Source organism: Excalfactoria chinensis, chromosome 13 (genome assembly GCF_039878825.1).
Source record: "Excalfactoria chinensis isolate bCotChi1 chromosome 13, bCotChi1.hap2, whole genome shotgun sequence".
NCBI lineage: Eukaryota > Metazoa > Chordata > Aves > Galliformes > Phasianidae > Excalfactoria > Excalfactoria chinensis.
Window position 1 is genome coordinate 15052487 of NC_092837.1, and position 8234 is coordinate 15060720.

General features: G+C 54.8%; 1 long non-coding RNA gene across 1 annotated transcript; it reads left to right on the top strand.

The window, feature by feature from the left end:
• The first annotated feature begins 3975 nt into the window (after nucleotides 1-3975).
• Nucleotides 3976-8234, top strand: LOC140258234 (uncharacterized). The gene is made up of 3 exons (XR_011905212.1): nucleotides 3976-4096; nucleotides 6065-6241; nucleotides 7852-8234. It is a non-coding gene; the product is annotated as an uncharacterized lncRNA (long non-coding RNA).

The window sequence follows — 8234 nt, forward strand, 5'->3', positions numbered from 1 at the left end:
TAAAGGTCTTTTGTTCTGCACCTGCGAAGGAGTTCGCACCTCTTTAGCCACACCCGCAAGGGAGCTTGATGCCCTCTTGCAACAGAGATGGAGCAAGGAATGAAGATGGACTAAAAACAGGGATGGAGCTGGGGATGGAATTAGGAATGGAGATGGATGTAAGCTGGAACTATGGAGCTGGAACTATGGAGTAAGAGTGGGGTGGAACTATGGAGGCACAGGGAGCTGAGGGGGGACAGAGAGGGGTGCTGCCCTGGATAAAGGGATGAGGAAGATGAGAAGAAGCCTTCGGCCCCGTGCTGTGCAGGAGATGGAACGTGAGGGGCCCTCAAGTGCCTGCAGGCGAGGAAAGGCAGGGAAGGGGGGGGGAGAGATCTTTTCATCTAAAAGGTTACATTTGTCCTACTTCCTCCCATCTCCAGCAATTAACTTGAAGGGAGACATCACTGCTAATTGAGCAGTGAAGATCAGGAGCAACAATTACGCCTTTTGACAAGAGACAGCACAAGAGGGACTGCTCCGAGGCTGAGAATGGTAGGGAACGGTTTCTATGGCAATATAACTTTCCTCTCTTCCTCTCCAGCCATAGAAATGATAAAAATGTAGATTTCTCCCTGATTAAGGATTTAATGAAAATAACGAAAATTCTTCATATATTACAAAATAATAATAATAAAAAGAAGAGTGGGAAAAAAAAAGAAAGAGGTGGGGGGGGGGGGTGGGAGGGGGGAAGAAAAGGGAAGGCAAGATCGATAGGACGCAATGGTTAGCATGAGTCTGCGGCTGCGGGGAGAATCGATGTCCTCCTGGAGGTTGGACGCGGTGAAATCTATTACGGCGACGTGCCGAGGGCTGGAGGCGGCCGTGCGGCTCCGTAATTAGGCAGCGGGCTCACACGGAAACGTGAGGGCTCTATTCAGATCTCTGATCAAAGGAGCTGCCCATCAAAGAGCTCCTCGCACCGGCTTCTCCTCAACTCCCCCCCCTCCTCCCTCTCTACAACCCTCCCCGAAATCATTATTTTTAGTGTTAATTACTCAGCCCGCTCCCTCTCCGAGGCTGTGCGCGATGTTGGTGTGGAAATGTGTGTGAGCATTGGGGCAGTTTGGGGTTGTTTTTCCTTTTTGGAGCTGTGGTTCCCCATCCTGTGCATGGAGATGGTGGGATGGGATGGGATGGGAGGATGGAAAGGATGGGATGGGATGGGATGGGATGGGATGGGATGGGATGGGATGGGATGGGATGGGATGGGATGGGAGGATGGAAAGGATGAGATGAGATGGGATGAGCATCTCCCACCCGAGCACATGGAGGGACTTCCACGCTCTTCAGCTCCCAGTTTATTGCCAATGAGAAGAGTAAAACACACATAAACAAACCCAATGGTGAGGAACAGGTCGCTATCAAATCAACAAATTAATCTAATTACAGGGCTGATGAAATCAACACGGGTAAATCCAATGGCTCCTTCCTCGCACCCCATTCAGCCCCATCCCTCTGCAGTGGGGACACAGTGGGGACCCCGCTGCTGCGCGACACCCCAATGCCCGCACAGCCTGCTCTGTGCAGATGTGAATGGCAAATGTGGATGCAAAGTAGATGATTCCCCAGGATTAACGCTGCAGCTCGAGCCTGCAAAATGTATGCGAGAGCCGCCTTTGGAGCGAGATCGCTTAAACCTAAGCCTGCTTTAAGGTATTGGAGGAACAATTTTATCAGTGCTGTTTGCAGAGCTTTGCCGGCTGCGCCTTGCCGTGTACAGGCACATGCCCTCACACACGTGCTCAGCTGGGTGCACCCGTGCAGCACTCACACAAGGCACTACCCCTGCCCTGCTGCAAGGCCAAAGCTGCACCGAGCCCTGCTCTGCGGTCCTGGTGCATCTCAAAGCATCTTGGTGCACCGCAGAGCTCCTTGTTGCATCCCAGTGCGTGCAAGTAGAAGTCACTTTCCTCTTTCCAGGGCATCCTTTATCCTAAATCTTTCCCCTTGAGTGGGGGTACAAACCACTACCCCTGCTTGCCCCCACCCTCTCAAGCCATTTGCAAGCATTCTTCTGAGTGTGCATGCAAATGCATGCGGGCATGCAGAGCTGCACGATGCGCCCGCGTGCAGATATGTGCACAAGCGTGCACATGCGTGTGCATGCCTATGTGTGCCCACGTGAGCACCAGGCACACGCAGCGCTGCTCACAGGGGCGGGGGGAGCTTGCTGGAGGGGAACTGTTTTCCAGCCTGCGCTGATGTAGTGTAGCAATCAGAATAACTTTGCTGATGAATATTTAAGCCGAGTGCTGAATATTTAAAGCATTCAATTATTTTAATGGTTTCTAAGTGTGACAGCGGGAGGGGTGGGGGGCTGGCTGGCCCTGGGCCGGCAGGCTGTGGGGCTCTGTTGTCCCTGCAAGAGGATGGCACCTTTGTGCAGTGCTAGAGCTTGGCTTCGCCTGGCTGCCCTGGCACTCCTGCAATGTTCCAGTGCCCTCATTGCCCCTCATGCCAGCAATGTGTGTTGCCAGTCCCTCCTCCTGCCCAAACTCAGCATCACTCCCCACTGCCTCCACCACCACCATTCCATGGGGACAGCTCAATGGCACGTGATGCGACAGCCCCATGGGCACCCCAGGGACATGGGCACACAGCTGGGGTGCCTCAGCCCCGATGTCCCCATGTCCCCAGGAGCAGGAGGTGGCGGGGAGCACACAGGAGAGTGTTCCTATTGCAGCCATAAATATTCATATTCTTATACTAATTTTCCATGTACTTTTCTGTCACATCCAATTTTATTTTAATTTCCCTTTATAAACCTTCGCAGCTAATGCACTCTGTGCTCCCATGATTACCCCAATCAGGCAGTGCTTTCAGCACAGTCCCTGCCGGCAGCTCCTGGTGGAAGCTCCGAGTCAGCCACGCGTCCCTGCCACATGCATTTGTGTCTCATGCATGGCTGTCCCCGTCACTGCTCCTCCTGCCTGTCCCCTGCTTGCAGTGACACTTTGCCTGCAGATCCTGATCCTGCATGCAGGGTTGGTGGTGGCAGGCTGCTTGGTGGGCTGTGCCAGGACAGCACCACACCAGCTGCCGGGGCTCAGCTGTGCCATGCTATGCTGTGTGATGCCATGCAGCCTGGCGAGTTTAGTGTACCATCCTTGCAGAGCTGTGCCATGCGATACTATGTCATGCTGGCTGACAGAGGAGCCAGCTCTAGCTCTGCTGTCCTCCTTGCAGGCTGTGCCATGCCAGGCCCAAAAATACCACACTTCCCAATCACAGAGATGCCACCCCTGCATGGCTGTGCCATGCTGTGCTGTGCCATGCCATGTCATCCAAGCTGTCCAAGTTCAGTGATGTTATCCATACTGGTCAATGCCATGCCATGTTGTGCCATCCACACTGTGCCATGCTGTGGTGTCCCACGCCATGCCATGCCATCCACTCCATGCCTATGTTGCCCAGGATATCTCCCAAGCAGGACAAAACACACCTCCTGCAGCACAGGACATGCTCCCATCAGGACAGACATGTCCCCATCAGAACACAGCGTGTCCCCAGTGGCACAGAACACATCCCCTGCAGGACAGGACACAACCCTTTGCACAGAGACAGGCACAGGGGCAGCCCCAGCAAGGTCTCACAGCAGCAGGAGATGAGAAGCGCCGCCAGTGAAAGGAAACAGCACGGATGGAAATCTGTTCCCTGCCATCCACGGGGACATGAATTAAGGATGCTCTGGGAGCCGGCACCACATTCCTCCTGGGGGTCCACGGAGCCCCCCCCCGGGCAGGGCCACGCCATCCCCCCCCGCTCTTGCCAGCCGTGGGAAGCCGTGCAAGCTGCGCCAGCTCGCTTCTGAAGACCTCTTGATAAACATTTATAAACATTTGTAGTATTTTAAATTTCCCCTCAATAATTTATGACTAGTTATTTTATATACTTTAAAGTGGGTAATAATGTAAAATTCATAAGGCGGGAGCGCTCGGAGTGGCAGCGCAGCATCGCGGGGCTGGGAACGGAGGCGCAGCCTTCCCCGCCTCCCACAGCTGGAAAAAGCTGGAAAGTTTGGGGCTGCGGTGGCTGTGGCAGAGCGAGCTGAGAGGTGACAGGGGCACGGGGCCAGGGGACAGCACAGGGAGTGGGCAGTGGTGGGGTGGGGGAGATGGGGAAGGTGGGATGGGGATGAGAATGGGATGGGGATGGAGGGGTGAGGGGTTGGATAGGGATGGGGATGGGATGGGGTGGAGGTGGGATGGAGGGAGGAGGGATGGGAATCTGAATTGAGGGTTGGGGAGTGAGGAATGGGGTTGGGATGAGGATGTAGGGATGAGGGGTGGGGATGGAAGGAAGGGGAGCCAGGAGGAGAGTGGGAAGATGAGCAGGAGCAGGGAGGAGGGATGTGTGCGAGGCTGTGATAACCACGGCAAGAGGCTGGGGAGAAGGAGAGATGGAGGCTGCAGCAGGGAGGGGCAAGAGCAGCTGGGAAGAGCAGATAAAGCAGGAGGAGAAGGGAGCCTGGCACCAGACATGGGCAGGTGGTGGGCGGGCGGGTGTGGGAGTATGCAGAGATTTGGGGGTGCATCTAAGGAGCTGAGCACGGGTAGGGTGCATGCAGAGATAGGGAGCGTGTATGGAAAGGATGCTTACACAGGTAGGATGCATAGATAAGTAAGGTGCATGCACAGGTAGGATGCATGCACAGGTAGGGTGTGTGAATGTGTAGGGTGCATAGCTGGGTAGAGTGCATGTACAGGGAGGGTGCTTTCATGGATGGGGTGTATGCATGAGTAGGGTGAAAGTGTGTGTGCATGCAGAAGTTGCATGCATAGGTAGGGAGAATGCACAGGTAGGCTGGGTGCGTGAATAGGATGCATGCACGAGTAATATGTGTGCATGGGTTGGGTGTATGTAAGCAAGGCTTGGGATGCAGGGGTGCTGGAGTGTGTGCATGCTGGGTATGACTGAGAAGCCAAGCATGTGTGCAAAGTGTATGAGTCAAGGGTGGCAGTGTGCATGCAGGCCACAGGTGCATACAGGACATATGCATGCCCAAGGGTGTGTAAAGCATGAAGAAAAGCACAGGTCGTGCAAGGAGCACATTTGTGCAGCTAGAGTGAGCAGGCTGTAAGTACTCGTGCAGGGATGAGTGTGCACGTGTTGGGAGTGCACGTGCAAAGAAGTGCACGTGCATCAGATGGTGCAGAGGTGTGCTGAACTGAGGTACCTACCCCCAGCCCCAGCACCACCTGGGCCCTCCAAGGGATCCCCAGCCCTGCCCACATTGCTCAGCCATCTGAAATACCCACAAATAATCCACCAGGAGCTGGCAGTCCCAGAGAGGGACCTGCCACAGAATGAGCCCACATTCCATGCTATATATAGTGCTGCCATTATATACAAACACGGATATATATTTATTTGTTCTCCTTTAGGGAGGGCGTCAGGCAGGAGGGGAATGCAAAAGCAGGGCACAGGCAGGGCTGTGGGGTGAGGTGTGCAAGGTACTAGTGTGGGGGGGGGGCAGGAGTGTGCATGCAATGCGTGTGCGAGGCAGGAGAGCACATGCATGAGGCAAGAGGAGCATACATGCAGGGCACCAGTAAGGCAGGAGCGTGCATGCATAGCGTGGGTGCTTGTGCAAGCTGTGCAGAGAGCCTACATGCAAAAGAGGGACAGCAACATGCATGCAAGGTATGGCTGCAGATTCAAAGTGCACCCACAATGCACAGATATGTGCAAAGGGCAAGAGGCTGTTTGCAGGAGGGAAGATGCTGGTCCCCAAACTCCCATGCTCGTGTGCTGTGTGACCTGCTGTCCCTGTAGCTCTTTTCTCCTCGTCTCCTACAGCTTTAGCAGAATTATGGTGCAGTGCATGGGGTCACGGGCATCACGCAGCAGCTGGGGCAGCAATGCATTGCATGACCTGGGGCTGATGGGGCACAATGGGGAGCAAGGAAGGAGCACCCAGGCCATGGGAAGGAGCCCAGTCAGCAAGGGTTGGGATGGGAGGATGGGAGGGGGGGGAGATGTCTTCATTTTGATGATAATTTCCCATGTTTGTGGCTGTCAGGTTCCTGCTTAGCAGCTCCCCCTCTGCGCAGCTGCTCCAAGGAGTTGACACCGCAATTGTTTTCTGAAGAGAACATGCGACTCCCTTCTTATGTATTCCCTTTCCCGGTGTTTGTATTTGCTTCAAAGTCTTCTCATCACCCTGTTTGGTGACAAAAACTCATGTCTGGAGATCAGGGTAATGTGTTGCTTTTCAAAGCTTGTGGAGGAGGGGGGTGGCAGACACGGCTTTGCTGCATTATTCACTTCCTTGCAGCACCCCAGGGTGCTCAGCACCCACCCACGACCTGGCACAGTTGGGGTGTTGCACCCTCACCATGCTGAGCCCTGCGATGGGGTTGCTCTGCTCAGAACTGCAGGAATGCATTGGTTTGGCTGGAGAACTCCCACCTGACCCACCTGCTGATGTCTCCTGGATGGAGGCTGTCCCCTCTGCTGTGCCTCCCAGCAACCTGCTCCTGAGCAAACTGGGTGGGAAATGGGATATGAGATACAGCAATGTGTGCAAACCCAGTATGGCACCCACCCCGTGCAATAGAATGCAGGCACAGTATGCATGATTGGGTGTGCAAGGCTGGGTATGCATGGCTGGGTGTGCATGAATACATGTAAAAGGATAAGAGTGCATGGTTGGGTGTGCATGGATGCATGTACGTGGCCAGATGTGCATGGCTGAGTGTGCACATCTTGGTGTGCATGGCTGAGTGTGCATGTTGAATGCACCTGCCTGCACATAGCTGTGCACACGCTCTGAATGCAGCTGGGTGTGAATAGCTGTGCTCACGCTGGATGCCTCTGAGTGTGCACGACTGGGTGTGCAACCAATAGAGCTGAGTGTGCATGGTTGGATATGCACCCAGTAGAGCTGGGTGTGCACAACTGAGTGTGCACCAATAAACTAGGGGTGCATTGCAGCCCCAGCTTGCTCAGCCACATGCCATGCATTGAGACCCACGCTGCCAGGTGCACTGGAACTGTCTCCCCTCCGCCTGTGAACGGTGCCACAAGCACAGGCAGTTCTCTATCTAATTGATCAATTAATTATCCCCAGCATTCCGCTGCATATTGGTTTTAGATGAAGGGACAGGCTAACAAGCAGATTAGGTCTGTGCGTCTTCGTGGGAGTGTGAGAGGGTATGTGGGAGGGAGGAGATGGGAGGTAGATGGGTACAAAACTGGGACTGCAAAGGAACTGGGGCAGGCACCGGGGTACGACTGCAGCAATGCAGAGATGCTATGGGGTGCTGCAGTGGTGCAATAAGAATGCAATCAGTGTCAGCTTCCATCCCACCTCCTGGCCACTTCCCCAGGGCTGACCTGAGGTGATGATGCGGGTGTCAGCCCTCCTGCCCTGTATAGGGGCTCATTAGCAGGCCAGGCTGTCACTCAAGATTCATCCAGCCCTGGGCACAACCCTGGGGCTGTAGGATGCCCCCAGCCACCCCCGGGCAGGTGGCTTCACAGTGCAGCATGGGGACAGCAGGCAGGATGCATGGTGTCATCAAGCAACCCACAATGACAGGGGTGCACTTTGGGGACCACATGAGGTGCTGGAGAGATGTGTGTTTGCAGGGGGATGTGCCAGAACCTGCCACCATCCTATCCTATCCCCACATCCCATCCCCATATCCCGTCCCCATCCTTGAGAGCACAGCAGCCTCATGGCTCTGTGTCATTCTGTCCCAGTCAGCAGGAGATGTGACAGCCCAGAGTGACTGTCTGGGGGGAACGTGGCTCAGTGCAAGGGGAGAGACAATGATGGCACTTCCCTGTCATCTTGCTTTTCAGAGCACTGTCAGCCATGAAGCACCATCTGGCCACCTCCTGCACCGTGCCTCAGTGTGCTCACACACACACCTCCATGCTCACATACACACCTTCATGCTCACATACACACTCACACGCAAACCCTGCGCTCTGCAAGCCTTCTTCACTTGCACACAGCCACTCATACAACACACAGTGTGCACACCTACACTGCATGCAGCTGCCCAAGAGGTGCATGCACACAGATGTGCACACACAGCTCACATCCTGCTTGCACGCACTTGCACAAACAGCAGTGGAGCACTGGGATGCACAAGGTCCTTCTCCCAGCACTGGGTGCCAGTCACCGTGGGGACACGGGCAGCTGGGGGAGGCTGCACCCTCCTCCTCCTCCATTTAATAAA